Source organism: Salmo salar, chromosome ssa09, assembly GCF_905237065.1.
Source record: "Salmo salar chromosome ssa09, Ssal_v3.1, whole genome shotgun sequence".
Lineage (NCBI taxonomy): Eukaryota > Metazoa > Chordata > Actinopteri > Salmoniformes > Salmonidae > Salmo > Salmo salar.
In genome coordinates, this window is record NC_059450.1 from 62,829,258 (window position 1) to 62,853,702 (window position 24,445).

Consider the following 24,445-nt stretch of genomic DNA (forward strand, 5'->3'; position numbering starts at 1 on the left):
TGAACGGGGTCTATAACAAGTGGCAACGGTGAGAGATTTGTTTCTGGAAAGGTGGATTTTTTTAAGTAGAAGCTTGAATTGTTTTGGCACAGACCTGGATAGTATGACAGAATTCTTCTATCTTGTCGGAAAATGTTATAGTTAGGGATGGAAATTTCAGGATTTTTGGCGGCCTTCCTAAGCCAGGATTCAGACACGGCTAGGACATCCAGGTTGGCGGAGCGTGCTAAAGCAGTGAATAAAACGAACTAAGGGAGGAGGCTTCTAATGTTAACATGCATGAAAACAAGGCTTTTACGGTTACACAAGTCATCAAATGAAAGCACCTAGGGAATGGGAGTGGTGCTGGGGGCTGCAGGGCCTGGGTTAACCTCTACATCACCAGAGGAACAGAGCAGGAGTAGGATAAGAGTACGGCTAAAGGCTATAAGAACTGGTCGTCTAGTACGTTCGGAACAGAGAGTAAAAGGAGCAGATTTCTGGGCCCGGAAGAATAGATTCAAGGCATAATGTAAAGACAAGGGTATGGTAGGAAGTGAGTACCGTGGAGGTAAACCTAGGCATTGAGTGACAAGGAGAGAGGTTTTGTCTCTAGAGGCACCATTTAAGCCAGGTGAGGTGAACGCATGTGTGGGGGGTGGAACAAAATGGCTAGCTAATTCATATTGAGCAGGGCTGGAGGCTCTAAACTGAAATAAGGCAATAATCACTAACCAAAACAGCAATAGACAAGGAATTTTGACATTAGGGAGAGGCATGTGTAGCTGAGTGATCATAGGGTCCAGTGAGTAGCTAGGCGAGGGAGGACACGGCGATTCAGACAGCTAGCGGGCCTGGGCTAGCAGGCTAGCAGATGGGCCTCCGGGGGACGTCGCAACTGAAGAGCTTGTTGAAACCCCCTCGGACGGTTATGTCGGCAGACCAGTCGTGATGGATCGGCGGGGCTCCGTGTCGGCAGTAAAAGGGTCCAGGTCAATTGGCAAAATAGGTATTGTAGCCCAAGAATTGGCTGAAGGACCTCTTCAGCTAGCCGGGAGATGGGCCTAGCTCGAGGCTAGCTCCAGGCTAACTGGTGCTTGCTTTGGGACAGAGACGTTAGCCAGGAGTAGCCACTCGGATAACAGCTAGCTAGCTGCGATGATCCGCAGTAAAGGTTCAGAGCTTGAGGTAGGAATCCGGAGATGCTCTAGGTTGATATCGTGCTGTGCAGACTGGCAGGAATTGACCGGGCTGAGGCTGGCTGATGTCCGAGTTAACGATGATGACCACTAGCAGTGGCTAACTGACTACTAGCTAGTAGCTAGTTAGCTGGCTAGCTTCTGATGGGGGTTCCGGTTCTAAAATGTAACAAATAGCAGATCCGTACTACATTGAGTGAGGCGGGTTGTTCAATCCGTAGATGGAAATTGAGATTATAAATATAATTTTTTTAAACGAAAATATATACGAAGAAAAGTATTTGATACACTGCCGATTTTGGCACACATGTTAATTGAAATGCATTCCAGGTGATTACCTCATGAAGCTGGTTGAGAGATAGCCACTGAGTAATGGTGCTGACGGATAGAGCTGTTGTGCTTATTTCTTACATTATTTGCCCGGGAAATGTTTGTGTTATTATGTTGAGTCGGGAATAACTTTTGGATATCAGGGTGGAGATAACACACCAGCATCACCAGCATTATGAATAGGAATACGACTTTCCCAAACCGGATCCTTTGTTATATCCCCTAGGGCAATTGAACTGATCCCAGAGGCTGTTCCAAAACTCCGCTGTCCGGAAAAGAGGCCCTCGAAAGGGGTCTTTGAATTCGAGTCAGTAGGTGCGCACACCACCCACCGCTTCTGAGTATATTACTCGCTAATGTTCAGTCTCTGGATAATAAAGTTGATGAGCTCAGGGCAAGGATTTCCTTCCAGAGAGACATCAGGGATTATAACATACTCTGTTTGACGGAAACATGGCTCTCTCGGGATATACTGTCTGAGTCCGTTCAGCCAGTTGGCTTCTCAGTTCATCGCGCAGACAGGAATAAATATCTCTCCGGGAAGAAGGGCGGGGGTGTATGTTCCACGATTAACTACTCCTGATGTGATTGTGATAACGTACAGGAACTCAAGTCCTTTTGTTCACCTGACCTAGAATACCTCACAATCAAATACCGACCGTATTACCTCCCAAGAGAATTCTCTTCGGTGATAGTCACAGCCGTGTATATTCCCCCTCAAGACGATACCACGACAGCCCTCAAATCACTTAACTGGACTTTATGCAAATTGGAAACCAAATATCTTCGGGCCGCATTTATTGTAGCTAGGGATTTTTACAAAGCAAATTTGAGGAAAACGTTACCGAAGTTTTATCAACACATTGACTGTAGTACTCGCGCTGCTAAAACACTTGACCAGTGCTACTCCAACTTCCTGGATGCCTACAATGCTCTCCCTCTCCCACCCGTCGGCAAATCGGATCACGGCTTGATTTTGCTCCTCCCTTCCTATAGGCAGAAACAAACATGAAGTACCCGTGCTAAGGACTATTCAATGCTGGTGTGACCATTCGGAATCCACGCTTCAAGATTCTTTAGATCACGTGGACTGGGTTTATCAGGAAGTGTATAGGAGATGTTGTACCCACCGTAACTATTAAAACCTACCCTAACAAAACTGAAAGCGCGAACCATGGCATTTAACCATGGCAAGGTGACTGGGAATATGGCCGAATACAAAGAGTGCAGTTATTCCCTCCGTAAGGCAATCAAACAGGCAAAATGTCAGTATAGATACAAAGCGGAGTCGTAATTCAACGTCTCAGACACGAGACGTGTGTGGCAGGGTCTACAGACAATCACGGACTACACAGGGAAAACCAGCCTTGCTTCTGGACAAGCTAAACATCTTATTCACCCGCTTTGAGGATAACACAGTGCCTCCGACGCGGCCCGCTACAAAGGAATGTGGGCTCTCCTTCTCCGTGGCCAACGTAAGACATTTCAGCGTGTTAACCCTCGCAGGTAGGAAACAACACCTCCACTTTGCTGATCCTCAACACTGGGGCACCACAAGGATGTGTGCTCAGCCCCCTCCTGTACTCCCTGTTCACCCATGACTGTGTGGCCACGCATGCCTCCAACTCAATCATCAAGTTTGCAGACGACACAACGGTAGTAGGCCTGATTACCAACAATGACGAGACAGCCTACAGGGAGGAGGTGAGGGCCCTGGGAGTGTGGTGTCAGGAAAATAACCTCTCACCCAACATCAACAAAACAAAGGAGCTGATTGTGGACTTCAGGAAACAACAGAGGGAGCAAGTTGGCATACACATCACTGACAAACTGATGTTCCATCCACCAGACAGTGTGGTGAAAAAGGCACAACGGCGCCTCTTCAACCTCAGGAGGCTGAAGAAATTTGGCGTGGCACCTTAAACCCTCACAAACTTTTACGGATGCACAATTGAGAGCATCCTGTTGGGCTGTATCACCACCGCAGGGCTCTCCAGAGGGTGGTGCGGTCTGCCCGACGCATCATCAGGGGCAAACTACTTGCCCTCCAGGCCACCTACGGCACCCGATGACACAGGAAGGCCAAAAAGATCATCAAGGACAACAACCACCCAAGCCACTGTCTGTTTATATGGTAAGAGTTAGACGGTAGACGGCAAACAGGATGTCATTGTTTACAATGAGAGCATGGCAGTAAATGGTGTTGAGGCTGGCAGTGAATGCCTTCAGCCGCTACGGTAGACGGGACTTGCTGCCAAAGTTCAAAAATGTATATTTTTTGCCGTCTGCTGTAGTGTTTATTTCTACCTGATGTTGATTTGTATTGTTTGTTTACTAAAATCACCATAGCAGCAAATACCGTCGTGCTGGCTTGCTTTTGCCGTCACCGTCTTTCTTGCTTTCTTATCCCGCTATGCCGACTGGTATGGCGGCTTTTGCATCCCTAGTCTAAACGCAGTATAAGGAGGCCATATAAACATTGCCCAATTTTTTTAACAGGCAAAATACTGTAAATCCTATGTGAAAGCAGTATTATTGTTGTCTTATCAGACATACTGTACCATGTCCAATGCATTGCTTAGCACATTTGACAACGCTTCCCTTACAATTGTGACTGACAATGTACTCTCAACTTAATCATATCCTGTCGTTCCATTATGGATTTGCCCTTGGGATGGGAACCTTAATTGACGGAAAAGAAAATATCAGGATATCTATAAGATGTCAATGAGGTTTTGTAGCGTTAATTTCATTATAGCTGCAGTGTTGACATTGTCCTGGAGAGACTTTGTTTGGCATTAGAGTCTCATTGACTTCCGGGTCACTGGCTATAGACCTATCCTAAGGAAAAAGCAGAGAATCCAAATGAATCAATGTATTTTATGCATGACAATGGTATTAAAGACAGAGATTCTCCTGATACGTGAAATTCATTAATGATAATTGTAATAAATTATACCCAAATTATTGTAAAACCCTTAGGTGGATACTACACATTAGAATCCTAGCCTTACACTGTATGTCTTATAATTACATATATTACTTTCAATTGAAATTGATTCCCCTTCAAATGAATGACTTGACAAGATTAAAGATTAAAGATCTAAAAGGTTGAGAGTGTGTGATTAACAGCGATGAAAGAACTTTACTTTGTTCTGATCAACGAAAACAAAAGCTGTCTATATCAAAGGAAAAGGAGGCCTACAGCCATGCCACTATTAAATGTGCTTATGATGGCAGATAGCTCAGTATGCAGTATACTCAGTGCAATCTGTTCCAGGATATGGCCCCACTGACTTCCCCTTGCTGTACCCCTGACAATACCCATGCTAACTTCCTCCTTCACATGCAGGGAAATGGCCTGGTTCTTCAATTATTCACAAATACACTTCTCCTGTACAATAGGATCTCATTAAACTTATACAACAAAAACACAACATTAAGACAGATGTTTAGGTTCTACTTATAGGTGCATAAGAGGTACTGTACTTGGTGCAAGTGTAACCGATGTGAAATGGCTAGTTAGTTAGCGCTGGTGCGCGCTAATAGCATTTCAATCAGTGACGTCACTCGCTCTGAGACTTGAAGTAGGGTTTCCCCTTGCATTGCAAGTGCCGTGGCTTTTGTGGCGAGATGGGTAACGATGCTTCATGGGGTGTCAGTTGTTGATGTGTGCAAGGGTCCCTGGTTCGAGCCCGGGTTGGGGCGAAGAGAGGGACGGAACCTACACTGTTACATTGATGCTGTTGACCCGGATCATTGGTTGCTGCAGAAAAAGGAGGAGGTCAAAGGGGGGGTGAGTGTAATCGATGTGAAATGGCTAGTTAGTTAGCGGTGGTGCGCGCTAATAGCATTTCAATCAGTGACGTCACTCGCTCTGAGACTTGAAGTAGGGTTTCCCCTTGCAAGGGACATGGCTTTTGTGGCGCGATGGGTAACGATGCTTCGTGGGTGTCAGTTGTTGATGTGTGCAAGGGTCCCTGGTTCGAGCCCAGGTTGGGGCGAAGAGAGGGACGGAACCTATACTGTTACACTAGGGAAGTAGCTATGTGGAACTGAAAACGGACTATATTAAATTAAAGTTTCTATGTAAATGTGCAAGTTGAACGGAGGAGACAGTAGTCTTAAAATGTATTGATGCTCAGTCACTAAAATGATTTACGAGTTTGTTTCCTTTGTTTTCTCCCCTTAGAGCATTGATTTATGGCCAGTATAAAACACCATATCCAGTGGTGTCACATCAAAATGCCACTATGTCCTCTAGTTGACAAATTACAGTTGTGGCAATGTTTGGACACACACACACACGAGGATTGTGTGCTGTTTTTGAACTACGATTGGTTACTGTATATACAAAAACATCTTCAAATTGCATTCGTTTTTTACTTTGTTTTACACTACATGCTCCAAGCTCACCTTGTTCATTCAAGTGCATTCGGAATGTCTCAATGTGTCATTTGAAAAAAAAAAAAAAAACTGGCATCATTGTATTAAAACCCCACTAGAAACAGACTGGTTGAATCAATGTTGTTTCCAAATCATTTCAATGAAATTATGTTGGAACAACCTGGAATGGATATTGAATTGATGTCTGTGCCCAGTGGGATGTGATTGTTATAGCATATATCAACTTAAATAAGCTAACAAAATGATGGGAGTCTACTTTATAAACAGTGCCAGTTGTCTTTGTAAACAACCAGATGTTGCCAGTGCCTTATCTATTTGTCACCTTGTCTACATGGAACACCATCCAGAAACACTGTTTTACATTGTAACCCTCACATGACCTCATCAATGTGTCAAATACAAAGTTCACTATAAAATGAATTGACTCTGCATTATATTTGAGACATATTCTACAGTACTTATCACAGATAATAGGCACCACTAGTGAGAGTGATGGATTGTCTGGGCATCATACTACTTCTTCATCAGGGAAAACAAAGCCTGCAACTCCAACAAAACTAATTAAAATGACGGAACTTCACAGCAGTGAATGAGAAATGGAGTCATTTACAGTACAGGCTCTGAGTAGACTTAGCTCTTGAACAGCTCCGTGTGTATTAATATTTTCACGCCAATATTGCCTCCCGTCTTCAGTTCTTCTCAAACCATAGCTCAGTGAATCTATGGAGGCCTCAGGCACATCAATACATGCCGCCTCTTACAGAGTGTACAGAAAATGAAAGTACAATTTTAATTGCAAACATTGCAAATGGCTCCACTTCCCGGTCCAGTGGTAGCACATTAGCATGTAAAGAGGATCATAGATGATCCCATCGAAGCAGACGGAAAAAGACAACCTCTCATTCATGCTCACTAAATTGCGTCAATGCTATCATTATCATAGTTATTTTTGCCGTTGATCTGTTTCTACACTTGAGAGAGATTGCAAGGGTGAAATCCATAATTTAGCATGAATCACTTTATTTTTTATACAATATTTGATGGTTGCCTCATTGAAATTGAGAGGGAAGTATTCACATTGCATTTTTACACAAAGCTCTTCTAGAATTGGAACAGCATGGTTTCTGCTATACATCAATTTACATCCTGTGACATAATTATCAAAAAAATAACATCCAAATGGAATTGTATAGACGTACATACAGTACCCTATGTATTTATTTGGACAGTGGAGCCAAAATGTCTCTATACTTCAGCATTTTGGATTTGTGATCAAATGTTTCATACGAGGCGACAGTACAGAATGTCACCTTTTATTTCAGGGTATTTTCATACTTACCGTTTAGAAATGAAAGCACCTTATGTATCTAGTCCCCCATTTGAAGATTATTTTCCACTGACAAATTCACTTATAGTGTATTATAGTAGTCAAACGTTTTGTGTTTGGTTCCATATTCCTGGCATGCAATGACTACATCAAGATTGTGACTCTACAAACTTGGTGGAAGCATTTGCAGTTTGTTTTGGTTTTGTTTCAGATTGTTTTTCACAATAGGAATGGAATGGTGAGTAAGTTATTGTGTCAATTTGGAGTCACTTTTATTGTAAATAAGATGTTTTCTGAACAGTGTGGATGCTACCATTATTATGGATAATCATGAACGAATCATGAATATTGATGAGTGAGAAAGTTACAGACTAACAAACATCATACCCCCCCCAAAAATGCAAACCTCTTTCCACCAATGTCTTTAGATTCAGCCATGTTCCTGTGTCAACGTATGAAAGCTCTGCACTGTACCTTTCCTTGCCGCCACATTCATAGCATTAACAGAATCTGATGTTCTTTTGGGCTCTTATTATATGGCCTACATTCCATCTCGGAAGATCTGGAGCATGATAAAATGTGCCATGGATTCCCAGATGGGATATGTGACACTGTTTACAAAACCACTCCTGATAATTTATTGAAAAACAGCAGAGATCTCAATTAAAGTTGTCTTCGCCCTGATAAATCAATTGAAGCTGCCTCCTGTATTGAACCGAATAGCCAAGATACTGTATCATAAGTTTGAAGAAAAGTGTGTAAGGCAGCTTGTAGCTAGCAGAAAAGTACACTGTAGCTCCATTTCCTTGCATGCTTAACTTTCTGTGTTACACACCTGAAAATGCAACTGAACCTCACTCGTGCCATATCTTCATTAACAGAAAGGGCCTGCAAGAAGGAGGCAAACTATAGCATTGATGTCTGTATCTGCAAGGCTTCCAGAAACTGCATTGTAATGTCTGTCAGGATGCACAGACTGTTCCAGATGTTTAACTATGTGACGGTAATGCTAACTGAGGCCCTCATACTGTCTCTTGTTTACATTCTTGTGGTGACTGGGTCTCCCAAAGGTGAAACTAGCTCTTCTCAGACACACTGGCTTTCAACTCCATAAATCATTTACTGGCCTTTGGGAAATCCTGAAAAAGTATTAAGAGCAAGACTATCAGACAGCTTCAAAAGACTCTCGAAGCTCATGTGAGATGGACTTCAATGATTGAGTATTGACTTACTTTTGATTGGGGAGAATAAGAAAAAAAACATGGCGGCTGGATGCAACGAAGATGACAAAAACAAACTTGAGCGTTAAGTTAGCTCTTAGCCCGTAGCTACATCAAGGCTACATCAAATACCTCACAGGAAGCCAGTCTGACGAATGAGAGGAGACTTTTGAAGTCCAAAGGCACACCGTCTGAAGCATGTATATACCCTTATGATGTGAAAATGTTAAGCCTATTCTCCCCTCCACCACAGAAAACTCCTTCATTATGAATAAGCATTATGAATGTCAAATTACCAATAACTCGTTGAACATGCAGCCTAACAACCACATTGTCTTTAGTGGAATATGGAGCGTTGTGTTTTCTTCTGTAGCAACAAAGTTTTCTTCACAACATCTAATCTCCAAAATAGAGTAAATCAAATCAAATCAAATGTATTTATGTAGCCCTTCTTACATCAGCTGATATCACAAAGTGCTGTACAGAAACCCAGCCTAAAACCCCAAACAGCAAGTAATGCAGGTGTAGAAGCACGGTGGCTAGGAAAAACTCCCTAGAAAGGCCAAAACCTAGGAAGAAACCTAGAGAGGAACCAGGCTATGAGGGGTGGCCAGTCCTCTTCTGGCTGTGCCGGGTGGAGATTATAACAGCACATGGCCTAGATGTTCAAATGTTCATAAATGACCAGCATTGTCAAATAATAATAATCATAGTAGTTGTCGAGGGTGCAACAAGTCAGTAACAGAGGATTAAGTGTCAGTTGGCTTTTTCATAGCCGATCTTTGAGAGTATCTCTACCGCTCCTGCTGTCTCTAGAGAGTTGAAAACAGCAGGTCTGGGACAGGTAGCACGTCCGGTGAATAGGTCAGGGTTCCAGCAGGTCTGAGACAACAGGTCTGGGACAGGTAGCACGTCCGGCGAGTACTATTATGCTTTCATCTGGACCTTTAACCATAACCTATCCAGTATAATTTACCTTGCAAGGCAAGGCGCTCTGGCATAGCTCATATTCTCCGAGGCACGCAAGCCTCTTCAACTATGAGAAGGTCATATCATAGAGAAAAGAGCTGAAATACATTCAAAACTACAAAAACAGAAAACTGCAAAAAACAATGCAATTCTTCTATATCGAGCAGTCTGGCTGAATATGTGGAACAAGAATGCACAATCACATTCACACAGTAAAACGATGAAGGGGAGAGGATGAGCAAAACACAATGAGATTTGATGAGCGAGAAAGCAACACAAAGAGAGAACAAGGGAGTGAAATACAGATAAGGGGAGGAGGGAAAGAAGGGAAGTGGATGGAGGTAAGGCATGCAGTGCCAGAAACGGCAAAGCAGTGCAAAGCTCCAGGACCAAGGCGAATATGTAGGTGCCCATAGCAGAGAGAAAGAGTGGCTGAATGTAAAATCTGCATGGCGTGAGTTAGAAGATGGTGCCTTTGGGGGTGTGAAAACACACTGGGAGACTCGCAAGCTGATTAGCACGCTTGAGGAAAGCCTTTTTGGGGCTGAAATGCTAGGAAAAAAACAGTATTTTCCTCTCAACCATCAAGCATACTTTACCCCAGAGTTAAGCCTGTGTATTTTCAATGAGCAATCCTTTTCAATTGACCACCACTTCAAGTGTTGTATTGGATGGCCTAGGATGGTCTTTGTGAGACACAGAGTAGGTGAACGGATGGTTTCTGCATGTGTGTATGAGGTGTGATGGTGTGGGGGTGCTTTGCTGGTGACACTGTCAGTGATTTATTTAGAATTCAAGGCAAACTTAACATGGCTACCACAGCATTCTGCAGCGATACGCCATCCCATCTGGTTTGCACTATCATTTGTTTTTCGAACAGGACAATGACCCAATACACATCTTCAGGCTCTGTAAGGGCAATTTGACCAAGAAGGAGAGTGATGGAGTGCTGCATCAGATGACTTGGCCTCCACAATCACCCGACCTCAACCAAATTGAGATGGTTTGGGATGAGTTGGACCGCAGAGTGAAGGAAAAGCACCCAACAAGTGCTCAGCATATGTGGGAAGTCATTCAATACTGTTGGAAAAGCATTCCTCATGAAGCTGGTTGAGAGAATGCCAAAAGTGTGCCAAGATGTCATCGAAGAATCAAAAATAATTGTTTAATGCTTTTTTGGTTACTATGTTATTCCATATCTGTTATTTCATATTTTTGATGTCTTCACTATTATTCTACAATGTAGAAAATAGTAAAAATAAAGAAAAACCCTTGAATGAGTAGGTGTGTTCAAACTTTTGAATGGTACTGTCAGCCACAATAAGAGCATAGCCCAATACATAAAAAAAATATATATATATATTATTTTTTAAGTCTGTGTATGTTTATTGGCTAGAGAGAGATACAGATGAGTGTGCTGAAATAATACATATGCACCAGAGGCAGCGGCCTAGACCGCTAGACCAGTGGTTCCTAAACTATATATATATATAAAAGCACAACTCCCACCTGTGGACGTCAGGCCCTCATACAACCCTCATGGAGGCTGTTTCTGAGCGTTTGAGTAGACACATACACATTTGTGGCCTGCTGGAGGTCATTTTGCAGGGCTCTGGCAGTGCTTCTCCTGCTCCTCCTTGCACAAAGGCGGAGGTAGCGGTCCTGCTGCTGGGTTGTTGCCCTCCTACGGCCTCCTCCACGTCTCCTGATGTACTGGCCTGTCTCCTGGTAGCGCCTCCATGCTCTGGACACTACGCTGACAGACACAGCAAACCTTCTTGCCACAGCTCGCATTGATGTACCATCCTGGATGAGCTGCACTACCTGAGCCACTTGTGTGGGTTGTAGACTCCGTCTCATGCTACCACTAGAGTGAAAGCACCGCCAGCATTCAAAAGTGACCAAAACATCAGCCAGGAAGCATAGGAACTGATAAGTGGTCTGTGGTCACCCCCTGCAGAACCACTCCTTTATTGGGGGTGTCTTGCTAATTGCCTATAATTTCCACCTGTTGTCTATTCCATTTGCACAACAGCATGTGAAATTTATTGTCAATCAGTGTTGCTTCCTAAGTGGACAGTTTGATTTCACAGAAGTGTGATTGACTTGGAGTTACATTGTGTTGTTTAAGTGTTCCCTTTATTTTTTTGAGCAGTGTATATATATTTTTTTTATGTATTGGGCTATGCTCTTATTGTGGCTGAAATTATATGTAGTGGTATCCAAATCAATAGAGTACAGCAAGTATTGAATCAGTTAACAGTATGGTCAATTGAAAATTCAGTATTTGATGGGAAAATCCAACAACCTTGGTATTGCAAGCATCACAGTCCAGCCATCTGAGCCCCCTGAACCACCAACCTCCTCCTCATCTAAATGAAAGCCTCACAATCTGGGCCACCACCAGGGGAAGACAGGGGCGAACTCTCTCCACTGAGCTATCTCCACAGAGGGACAGAGTCAGTGAAGAGTGAAGATCTCAATCTTTGGGCACTGCCATTACAGTGTCAGTCTGGCTGCCTGGTGTGTGTGTGTGTTTGTGGTGTGTTCGTTTATTTGTGTGTGTGTGTGTGTGTGTGTGTGTGTGTGTGTGTTGGGTTTCATGTTAGACTAGAGAGTAATGCTGACCTTGGTTTACCTCTCAGGATTCCATTCTGGATGGCCACGTACCCCCAACCATTACAGACTCCCAACTTCCCCTCATCCATCCATCCCTTCCTCCCCTTATCTATCCCTCGCTCTTGGGGATGAGAGTGGGGCCAGACTAAGCAAACGGCTATGGTAAAGAAGTCAGGCATCTTTGTGTCCCTCCACCTGTGCCAAGCCACAGTAGTCTGCAGGCTCTAACCTCTGCACGCTACCATTTTAAAGGCTTAGGGATACACTACCAACAACTAGATCCAGTCATTAAAAGGCTTGTGCCAGAAAGCCTCTGCTCTATTTGACTTTCCCTGTCATACGAATTTCTGCTGGCTCGTAACTTTCCGGGCAACAGTGAAAGCAAGCTAATTTTAATGCATGCGACTGTCAAAAAGATTCCCCGTTTTATATTTTCAGTGAGAGGTTATTGTGCTTTTCCCTTCATTTCAGATGCAACATGATAAAACATAAGAGACGTGCTTATGTCGGGGTGGGAAAAAGCTGCCAAGTACGATACAAAAAGCGGAGATCAATGGCGATATCACTGTCAGATATTCAAAACAGTTTACCATTAATGAGAGCACGGCGTTCCACCACAATAACATTTGCTGTAGAGGAAATGACAAGGTACCATCTACAGTTGCTAGATGCAGGAGAATTGCCAGTAGAGAATATATTCTAGCTAGTTTCCAAAACACAGATTAAGCCCATATGCCTGGACTAAAACGCATTTTCAATTTTCAGTCCACGATTAGGCTTAATATGGGTCAGGGAAACCGAAACCTAAGAGTTGAAAGTGAACAGAATTTCACACCAAAAATGTATATTATGTCTATGGGGGTAACGTTACTAAACCAGTTCAGATGAAGAGTCAACTTCAAATCACATTGTAAAAATCTCCAGCACAATGATAGTGGGTCATAAATTGAATTTAATTACCACAACAATTCATTGAAAACGCTAGAATGACAAACCAAATAAATTTGTAGGCTACAGCAGTCTAGAGGTAGGCAAATTGTGTTTTTTCCCCCCTGTCATCTCTCTGGCGGTGACGAGAATGATGAAGAATTGTAGGCTACATGTGTGCACTGCGGAGGCCCATTGGAGGGTTGACAAAAAAATGTAATTCCCTGTTTGCCTTGATGTTCATAAAACTCCACCAACCCCATCTTGCGCAGTGGAACCCAATATGATATGTGACCACCTGGTTACTGCAACACCATTCTGCCGAGGACACCCAAACCAGAGTGGCCACCGCAAAGCCCAAGAGCCTGACCCTCTCTAGAAGTTGCTATAGCCCTGCTTGGGATATTTAGAATATATTGGCCATTGGCTGAGACACAGGGCCTGTTCTAGTGTGACATGTCAGGCAACCTTTGTGGATGTCCATCATCATTTCTATGATATGTTAAGATTACAATTTGTATTATATGTTATGAATTTGCAAAAAATACAATATGTTTTGAAGTTGCAAAATGTACAATATGTTATGAATTTGCAAAACGTACAATATGTTACTAATTTGCAGAGACGTATGATACTGTATGTTATGAATTCTAGCTAGGTTAATAGCTTGCTAATGTTAGCTAGACTTGGGGACGGGTTAGCTAAAAGGGTTAAAGATAGGGGAAAAGTTAGCTAAAAGTGTTAACGTTACAGGAAGGGTTTGCTAAAATGCAAAGTAGTTTCAAATTAGCTAAACAGTAGTAAGTAGTTTCAAAGTAGCTAATTAGCTAAAATACTAAAGCTGTCTGTGATGAGATTCGATCTCTTAACATTTGGGTTGCTAGACGTTCACGTTTCGCCTTAAGTAACCATCTGTCTGATGTAGCCATACCAAACATAACATATCTTACTTTTTGAGTGTACTGGATTTACATTTACTATGTTACGTCTAGTCTATGAGACCAGGTTGATCATGGTGGGAAATTGAAAATGTGAATTGGGCAAAGTTAGATTTAATAATGCATTTAGGTTATTATTTATTGAGATGCATTAATAAACCAAATAAAATCGTATTTGTTACATGTGCCGAACACGTGTGTAGACCTTACCGTGAAATGCTTACTTTACCAACCCTTAATAACCAACAATGCAGTTCAAGAAATAGAGTTAAGAAAATATTTTCTAAAGTTAATCAAAAAGTAACACAAGAAAATTACATAACAAAAACGAGGTTATATACAGGGGTTGGTACCGAGTCAATGTGCAGGGGTACAGGTTAGACTAGCTCACTTTTAAAGTGACAATGCATAGATAATAAACAGTGAGTAGCAGCAGTGTTAAAACAAAGCGGGGGTGTCAATGTAAATAATCCGGGTGGCCATTTGATTAATTTTTCAGCAGTTTTATGGCTTGGGGGTAGAAGCTGTTAACCCCTGTGCGGCCTCCGTCCCGTATTACTCCTTTATGTTCCAAGAGCTTGTTCTTGTTAGCGCGTCTGAAGGCTGATCCAAATGCTCCGTCGGCCGCGGGACAGCCATTTCGAGAAAATGCATTTTTTTCCCATTTAGGTTCGTTCAAACATGTCAAACGTTGTATAACATAAATCTTCAGGGCATTTTTCAACAAGAGAGCCAATAAGATTCGAGGGGGACGATTGCATTGTGTTTCAAAACGTTTCGAAAGGGGAGGGTAACCAGGGGCGCCGGCGTCATAATGGTGATGGCCCTCTCCGTGTGACCACGTTCCACAGCGTCTCATTCATTCAGTTTTAACAGTAGGAGACTCAAACCAGTTTGTAAAGACTGGGGACATCTAGTGGAAGCAATAGGAAGTGCTCAATGAACCATAGCTCACGGTGTGATTAATAGGCAACGTGATGAAGTTGAGTTCGCAATTCAGAATTCCACTTCCTGTTTCCATCTGTCTCGGGGTTTTGACTGCCATATGAGTTCTGTTATACTCACAGACACCATTCAAACAGTTTTAGAAACTTTAGGGTGTTTTCTATCCACAAGTATTAATCATATGCATATCCTAGCTTCTGAGTTTGAGTAGTAGGCCGTTTAAAATGGGCACACATTTTTTTCAAAATGCGCTGTGGCGCCCCCTATCCTAGGCGACCGTCAAGAGCTTAAAACCTCTTAGCGCACGGATCCCGTTAACGGGATCAAAATCAACATCCGGTGAACCTGGAGCACGCCAAATTCAAATGACAGAATTGTAATATTAAACATTCATGAACATACAAGTGTCCTACATCATTTAAAAGCTTAACTTCTTGTTAATCAAACCACGTTGTCTGATTTAAAAAAGGCTTCACGGCGAAAGCATACCATGCGTTTATCCGAGGACAGCGCACAGCCTACAAAAGCATTAAAAACATTTTCCAAACCAGCAGAGGCATCACAAAAGTCAGAAATAGCGATAAAATAAATCACTTACCTTTGAAGATCTTCCTGTTTGCAATCCCAAGGGTCCCAGCTACACAACAAATTGTCGTTTTGTTCGATAAAGTCCTTCTTTATATCCCAAAAAAGTCAGTTTAGTTGGCGCATTTGATTCAGTAATCCACCCGTTCCACTAGTTCAACATGCATACAAAGGAATCCCAAAAGTTACCAATAAACATTGTCCAAACAAGTCAAACAACGTTTCTAATCAATCCTCAGGTACCCTAATATGTAAATAAACAATATAATTTAGGTTGGAATGTAGTATATTCAATAACGGAGATAAATAATGAGGTGTGCGCCCTCATCCACGCGCGCCACAAGACTACAGTCAAAATGAGAGCCACCTTGAAAAACTACAAATTCTAGCAAATTTTTCAAAAAACAAGCCTGAACCCCTTTCTAAAGACTGTTGACATCTAGTGGAAGCCATAGGAACTACAATCTGGGAGCTATTTATTTGTATATTCCATAGACCAACATTGAAATGGACAGTGACCTAAAAAATAAAAGTCTGGATGGATTGTCCTTGGGTTCTTTCCTGCAATATTAGTTCAGTTATACTCACATACATTATTTTAACAGTTTTAGACACTTCAGAGTGTTTTATATCCAATGCTACCAATTATATGCATATACTAGCTTCTGGGCCTGAGTAACAGGCAGTTTACTTTGGGAACATCATTTATCCGAACTTCCGAACACTGCCCCCTAGCCCTAAGAGGTTTTAATGAGGCTTTTAGTCCTAGACTTGGCGCTCTATGACAGTCTTGGCAGTCTATGATCTGTGTGACTGGAGTCTTTGACCATTTTTTGGGCCTTCCTCTGACACAGCCTAGTATATAGGTCCTGGATGTCAGGAAGCTTGGCCCCAGTGATGGAAGCTTGATTTTATGGTTATTTTAAAACAAATTTCCTGCAATTTTACTTAGTAATGATTTATGATCAATACTTGGTCATTTGATTTCATGATTAAATCTAAGCAAGTAAATTATATGAATTGATAGTTCACCTATCTGTTTTCTTTTATTCTGTAATGGGCTCGCAAGTGGCGCAGCGGTCTAAGGCACTTGCAGCAGTCTAAAACACCTGCTCATTTCCAGTCTTTCCTGTGGCTCAGTTGGTAGAGCATGGTGTTTGCAATGCCAGGTTTGTGGGTTTGATTCCCATGGGGGGCCAGTACAAAAAAAAAAAAAATGCATGAAATGAAATGTATGCATTCATTACTGTAAGTCGCTCTGGATAATAGCATCTGCTAAATGACTTAAATGTAAATCTCAGTGCTAGAGGTGTCACTACAGACACCCTGGTTTGATTCCAGGCTGTATCACAACTGTAATTGGGAGTCCCATAGAGCGGCGCACAATTGGCCCGGTGTCGTCTGGGTTTGGCCGGTGTAGGCCATCACTGTAAATAAGAATTTGTTGTTAACTGACTTGCCTAGTTAAATTAAAAAAAGGGTATAGGGTGTATTGTAACCATGTGTGTAAGCAAATCAAAGTTTATTTAGCGCTATCCTTTTAGAACCATAAATGGGCGTTCCAATCGTTTAAAATAACATTCCTTAAGATCTGTTTCTTACTTCTAATAGTCCTACTCATCACTATTATATTTACAAATAGAAAATGATCAATTCTCACTATGGTGATTGTTTAGTAAAGTTAGATCAAAGCTGAATCAATATCTCGTAAGATCACAAAGCAATTCATTTGTATTTTACATAACAGAACCAAATATAATATCATAGCATAGCAGGCCAATGTTAATGTTACACCAAAAACACCTGCTCATTTCCAATGAGATTTTAGGATAGTTAGCTGAAACTGAATAGCCAATAAAAAAAATCACATGCGCCAAAGCTCAAAAGAGCCTCTAGGCAAGATATACAGTACATTTGTAAAATATTCAGACCCCTTTCCTTTTTCCACATGTTGTTACATGTGCCTTATTCTAAAATTGATGAAATCCAATTTTTTCCCCCATAATGACAAAGCGCAAACAGGTTTTTAGACATTTTTTTAAATGTATTAATATTTAAAAAGAATAATACCTTATTTACATATGTATTGAGCCCCTTTGCTGTGAGACTTGAAATTGAGCTCAGGTTCATCCTGTTTCCATTGATCATCCTAGAGATGTTTCTACAGCTTGATTGAAGTCCACCTACGTTAAATTCAATTGATTGGACATGATAAGGAAATGCACACACCTGTCCATTTAAGGTCCCACAGTTGACAGTGCATGTCAGAGCAAAAACCAAGCCATGAGGTCAAAGAAATTGACCGTAGAGCTCTGAGACAGGATGGTGTAGAGGCACAGATCTTGAGAAGTTTACAAAAAAATGTCTACAGCATTGAAGGTCCCCAGGAACATAGTGGCCTCCATCAGTCTTAAATGGAAGAAGTTTGCAACCACCAAAACACTTCCTAGTGCTGGCCGCCTGGCCAAAGTGAGCAATCGGGGGAGAAGGGCCTTGGTCATTGAGGTGACCAAGAACCCGATGGTCACTCTGACAGAGGTCCAGAGTTCCTCTGTGGAGATTGTGGAACCTTCCAGAAGGACAACCATTTCTGCAGCACTCCACCAATCAGGCGTTTATGGTAGAGTGACCGGCCGGAAGCCACACCTCAATAAAAGGAACATGACAGCCCGCTTGGAGATTGCCAAAAGGCATCTAAATGTCTCTCAGACCATTAAAAACAAGATTCTATGGTCTGATGAAACCAAGATTGAACTCTTTGGCCTGAATGTCAAGAGTCATGTCTGGAGGAAACCTGGCACCATCCCTACGGTGAAGCATGGTGGAGGCAGCATCATGCTGTGGGAATGTTTTTCAGTGGCAGGGACTGGGAGACAAGTCAGGATGGAGGGAAAGATGAACGGAACAAAGTACAGACAGATCCTTGATGAAAACCTGCTCCAGAGCGCTCAGGACCTCAGACTGGTGTGATGGTTCACCTTCCAACAGGACAACGACCCTAAGCACACAGCCAAGACAATACAGGAGTGGCTTCAAGACAAGTCTCTGAATGTCCTTATGTGGCCCAACCAGAGCCGGGATTTGAACACGATCAAACATCTCTGGAGAGACCTGAAAATAGCTGTACAGGGACACTCCCCATCCAACCTGACAGAGCTTTAGATGATCTGCAGAGAAGAATGGGAGAAACGCCTGCAAATACAGGTGTGGCAAGCTTGTAGCGTCATTCCCAAGAAGACTCAAGGCTGTAATCGCAGCCAAAGGTGCTTAAACAAAGTTCTGAGTAAAGGGTCTGAATACTTAAGTAAATATGATGTTTCAGTTTTTATATACATTTGCCGAAATTAAAACAAAAAACTGTTTTTGCTTTGTCATTATGGGGTATTGCGCGTAGATTGATGAGGGGGAAAAAAACTATTTAATGAATTTTAGAATAATGTAACGGTCTCCGTCGTCCTTTGATGAAGGGGAAGAGAAATCAGACCAAAATGCAGCGTGGTAAGTGTTCGTCATTTTAATGTACAACTGAACACTAAAGCAACAAGCAAAACAAAAGAACAACCGAACAGTTCCGTCAGGTGCAAAACACTAAACAGAAAATATCTACCCACAAAACCCAAAGGAAAAACAGGCTGCCTAAGTATGACTCCCAATCAGCAAGAACGATATATAGCTGTTCCTGATTGAGAGCCATACCTGGCCAAAATAAAGAAATCCCAAACATAGAAACACGGACATAGAATGCCCACCCAAATCACACCCTGACCAAACCTAAATAGAGACATAAAAAGGCTCTCTCAGGTCAGGGCGTGACAGTACCCCGCCCAAAGGTGCGGACTCCAGCCGCAAAACCTGAACCTATAGGGGAGGATCTGGGTGGGCATTTCTCCACGGTGGAAGCTCTGGAGCGGGACGCAGACCCCGCTCCACCACTGGCTCACCCCACTTCAATGGCTCCCATAGAGCGTGATCTCCTGCCGCCGACCACGGACTGGGGACCCTCGCAGCGGGCCCCGGACTGGAGGGCGACTCTGGCTGTGCCTGGCTGGCGGGCGACTCCGGCTGCGCCCGGCTGGTGAGCGACTCCGGCGGCTCCGGACAGGCGGGCGGCTCCAGACAGGCGGGCGGCTCCGGCGGCTCCGGACTGGCGGGCGGCTCCGGCGGCTCCGGACTGGCGGGCGGCTCCGGCGGCTCCGGACTGGCGGGCGACTCTGGCGGCTCCGGACTGGCGGGCGACTCTGGCGGCTCCGGACTGGCGGGTGACTCTGGCGGCTCCGGACTGGCTCTGGGTGCAGGCACAGGATTCACCAGGCTGGGGAGACATGCAGGAGGCCTGGCTCTGGGCGCAGGCACTGGACTCACCAGGCTGGGGAGACATGCAGGAGGCCTGGCTCTGGGCGCAGGCCCAGGAAGCCTGATGCGTGGGGCTGGTAATGGAGGTACCAGACTGGATACACGCACCTCAGGGCTAGTGCGAGGAGCAGGAACAGGGCATACTGGACTGTGAGGTCGCACTGGAGATCTGGTGCATAGTCTTGTTACCCATCTTCCAGGCTGAATAACCAACCTAGCCCGGCACGGGTGGAGCGCAGGCACAGGACGAACTGATTCCTCCCAGCGCTCCGGAGACATAGTACGCAGCGCCGGCGCAGGATAACCTGGACCGAGACAGCGCACCGGAGATCAGATGCGCTGAGCTGGAACACTCCGCCCCGGCTCAATGCCCACTCTCGCCCGGCAGATGTTAGCAGCTAGGATGTAGCGCACCGGGCGCTCAACGCATACTGGGGACACCGTGCACTCTGCCGCATAACACGGTGCCTGACCAGTACTACGCTGCCTCCTGTAAGCACAGGAAGTTGGTTCAGAATTCCTTCCTGACTCAGGCCAACTTCTCGTGTGCCCCCCCCCCCAAAAAAAGATTTTGTTGGGGCTGCCTCTCGTGCCTGCTGCGCTCCCTTGCCTCATACCACCGCCTCTCAGCTTTTGCTGCCTCCAGTTCCTCTTTCGGGCGGCGATATTCCCCAGCTTGTCTCCATGGTCCCTTTCCGTACAGAATTTCCTCCCAAGTCCACGAATCCTGAACCCTCTGCTCCTTGTTCCCACGCTGCTTGGCCCTCTTATGGTGGGTAGATCTGTAACGGTCTTCGTCGTCCTCGGATGAAGGGGAAGAGAAATCAGACCAAAATGCAGCGTGGTAAGTGGTTGTCATTTTAATGTACAACTGAACACTAAAGCAACAAGCAAAACAAAAGAACAACCAAACAGTTCCGTCAGGTGCAAAACACTAAACAGAAAATATCTACCCACAAAACCCAAAGGAAAAACAGGCTGCCTAAGTATGACTCCCAATCAGCAACAACGATATACAGCTGTTCCTGATTGAGAGCCATACCCGGCCGAAACAAAGAAATCCCAAACATAGAAACACGGACATAGAATGCCCACCCAAATCACACCCTGACCAAACCTAAATAGAGACATAAAAAGGCTCTCTCAGGTCAGAGCCTGACAAATAAGGCTGTAACGTAACAAAATGTGGAAAAAGTCAAGGGGTCTGATCACTTTCCAAATGTAGTGTATGCTTTGATTGAAACAAAATACAAGAAAGGCTAATGGTGTTAAACTATGTGCACTAATTTGCTCACGAAACAGTAATTCATGAAGATCGATCAAAATTCATAGGCTATTTCCATGAAACTGATTGAGATCAATCAAATGATTGACATGCAGATGCAGTTTCACCGGTAAAACATGAATCATTATAATTCCCTATTGACAGTGATGGCCTATTTTGAAATTATGTATGCCTAATTTGGTGTTTGAGGGTATTAAAAATATCAAACTTTCTTGAGACAATATGTGTGGGCATAGGCAGATGTTGCAATTGGAGGATGCATTTGATGCCTATTCTATACAGGGCTCTCCAATCCTGTTCCTGGAGAGCTACCATCCTGTAGGTTTTCATTCCAACCTTAATCTAGTGAACCTTATTTCTAATAATTAACTGGTTTAAAAGATGAATCAGATTAGATACAACTGGGGTTGGAGTGAAACCCTACAGGGTGGTAGCGCTCTAGGAAAGGGTTGGAGAGCTCTGTAATGATAGGCTGTTCAATAGGCTACATCTGTCGGTACAAACTTTGATTGAGGAAACTATGATGTCAATAAAAAAAAATAGCTGTACTACACCACTGGTGGAACCAACAGTATCTAATTTTTGGTTTGAAATCAATCTCTTTTAAACCTCCTAAATGAACTGGTTTGTTTCATACTAATGCTGCTATTTAGTTCACTTCATTGCAAACTCTGCAGGAGGCTTCTCTTTACATTGTTCACATCACATTCTCTATCTTTTAAGAAATAATGGTTTTCGAGAGAAGTTGCTAGCTAGTGGCTAGACACTATTGGAAAGCTGTTGGATGACTTAGTGACCATTGGGCTAACAGGCTAAATCTCTGTGAAGCTCTGCGTCCAAAATCTTAACCATTAACGATATCCTGATGCTAACTCTGCCCTTCTCTCTCTCTCTCTCTCTCTCTCTGCCTTTCAGACTGACTGTTCCATGGCCCCTCATCTTCTCTCTTCTTAGCCGGAAAAGAACCATGTAGTCTGAACATGTTCTGATATGGTAAGTTGCTACAGATTGTCAGTGTAATGTAGGCCGAAATTGAAGGGCTAAAGCGGCAAGAATTCATGCTAGGATGACGTATTACATATTTTGATAGCCACATGTTTTCCCTGACTATTCATCCTTAGCTTCATGACCCCACAAAAAAAAGAAAAGTTAAATCATAGACGCTGTACATTATTGGCCACAGCCACTAAATATTATTTTAAACAGAGAAAAAATATATATTTTTCACTTGGTAGCACCGATTAAGGGGGAGGACGCGTGATATAGTCAAAGTTGATTAAAAGCAACTTCAATCAGTTTTGGAACTGTGACATGGAGAAAAGTATCACTGCCTTCCCTGTTTGAGCTCAGTCTGGATCAGTCTGTCTGATCTGGGCTTGGTACTTAAACACAGACACATCACACAGGAAGAAAAGGGAAAAAGCAGTGGGTGGCTTTACAAAATCTGCATGTGTGTTCTTCACAGATTCAAATACTATTACATGTATATGCATTCTAACAGCGGAAGCACTTAAAAAAAATAACACAGCCTTGACATCCACATGTCAAATTCGCATTATCAAGAGATCAGATGAACACAAATTAAACTTGGGCTTTAAAAGACTGAAATGCAATGTACAGTAGAGCCCGCAATCCAATGAATTTGAGAGACTGAACTACAATGCAGAGACTGAAATGCAATGCATTTGAGGTACTGAAATGCAATGCATCTCTTTAAAGCCATCGAGCTCTATCAATCTGGTGATGCAGATGCATAGACCCGAGGGACCGAAGGTTATCAATTTGTATACAACACACAAAATAAAGCACAAATGCAATGGCATGCATCATGTTATGTTTGTTACCATATACAGCCATTGATGATTTTCATGATTTGAAAGAAGAGGTCATCAACATAAAGGTTTCAAATGTTTTCATATGATTATCACTGACAGTTCTAGCATTACTATGTTTTCAATGTCAATTGTCAGTATAAATGATTTGATTGTAGCAATACGGGTTACATCAATGACACATATAACAAATAATATCAGATATGATCAGTGTTTCCCGGGAAAATAGCACACAGTGGATTTGTCATTCTACTGCAGTAGTCTTAAAACCGAGGCAGAATAATTCATTGCTGGAGGGCTTAAGCATCAGGACACAGCGGTGGCTCTAGGTGAATAGGGCCCCAGGGTCCTTTTTCTTTTTTTTTTACTCAAACCCAATACAAATCCTCCCGTTATGTGCAACAAGATAACAGCTGACCGGAGGCCTGTGCCAATCAGCCTGCCCAATCCCACCCATTCTATGTTCCCAAATTGTAATGGGAATGGTAGGACATTGCACATTGGAACAGAGACACTGGCACAGCACACAGCCAATTATTTCTGTAGCCAGAGCTAAACTCTTTCTTGTTCTCTGTTTATATTGGTGTCGAAGAGTAAGAAAGCCACTGATTATACAATAATAATACTGTTTTCTTTACACGGATGACTGCATTATGCAGGGGTGTTTTTACATTAGGCACAGGCAACTAAACCTAGAATAATAAACCAGTTGGTGCTCTGAAGCACTGTTTTAATTGGATTGCTCTACCTCCCTATAAAATAGGAAAAATAACTCTGCAAAGAGAGTTTGTCACAAAACTGAATGCCCTGAATCACTGTTACATTCTCAATGCTATAAATCCATCGATGACAGTAAAAATGACTTACATGCACCAACAGTAATTCTTGTTTACTTATTTTCTGTGTTTTTTTTAAAGATATTTGTAGTCATATGAAGTTTGCTTTCTGAAATAAAAATGGATGTGCCCTGTAAAAGATTAATTAATGAAGCCATCTTTGACAAAAATAGGAGCTTGGGTCTCCTTTGATGAACTCAATGGCAAATACATATTTTTGGAGGAAAACCCAATGTTTCCTCTGATAAAATTCTACAACAATAATCCACTCTGTTGTTTGGAATATAACAGTGTCTGGTTTGCTTTGGGGGAACAACTATATATTAAGACAACCGCAATACTTGAAAGTATACTATACCTATGGAGTATGCATATCCTAAAACCTAACAGATATTTATCTACCACAGTAAACTGCTAATCACATATTTGTACATCTTCCTTCATCATCCGTTGTTATTTTAGAGCTCTCGCTCATCTTTTTTCTTTTGTGATGGAATGTGGTAAGGCGACGGCAACACTATTGGTAATCAGCAGCCGTACTCCTGTTTGAAAACAAGATAAAGCCTTTGAGAAGACCATTGAATACGGCAATAATCTCAAAAGGACGGACGGCTCTACCTCAGCTTAACCTCAACATTATAGCAAATGCTGCTGGGAAACCTCCCCCGTAATGCCCCTCTCTAGCATCCTCATC

The 24,445-nt window shown here is 42.9% G+C and overlaps 1 protein-coding gene across 1 annotated transcript in view; it reads left to right on the forward strand.

The window, feature by feature from the left end:
- LOC106611587 (leucine-rich repeat and immunoglobulin-like domain-containing nogo receptor-interacting protein 2) overlaps nt 1–24,445 on the forward strand; it is a 467,988-nt gene that overhangs the window by 72,832 nt on the left and 370,711 nt on the right. The window contains exon 2 of the mRNA XM_014211957.2: nt 21,999–22,076. The gene's annotated coding sequence lies outside the window, so the exon portion shown is untranslated. The remainder of the gene's footprint in view (nt 1–21,998; nt 22,077–24,445) is intronic.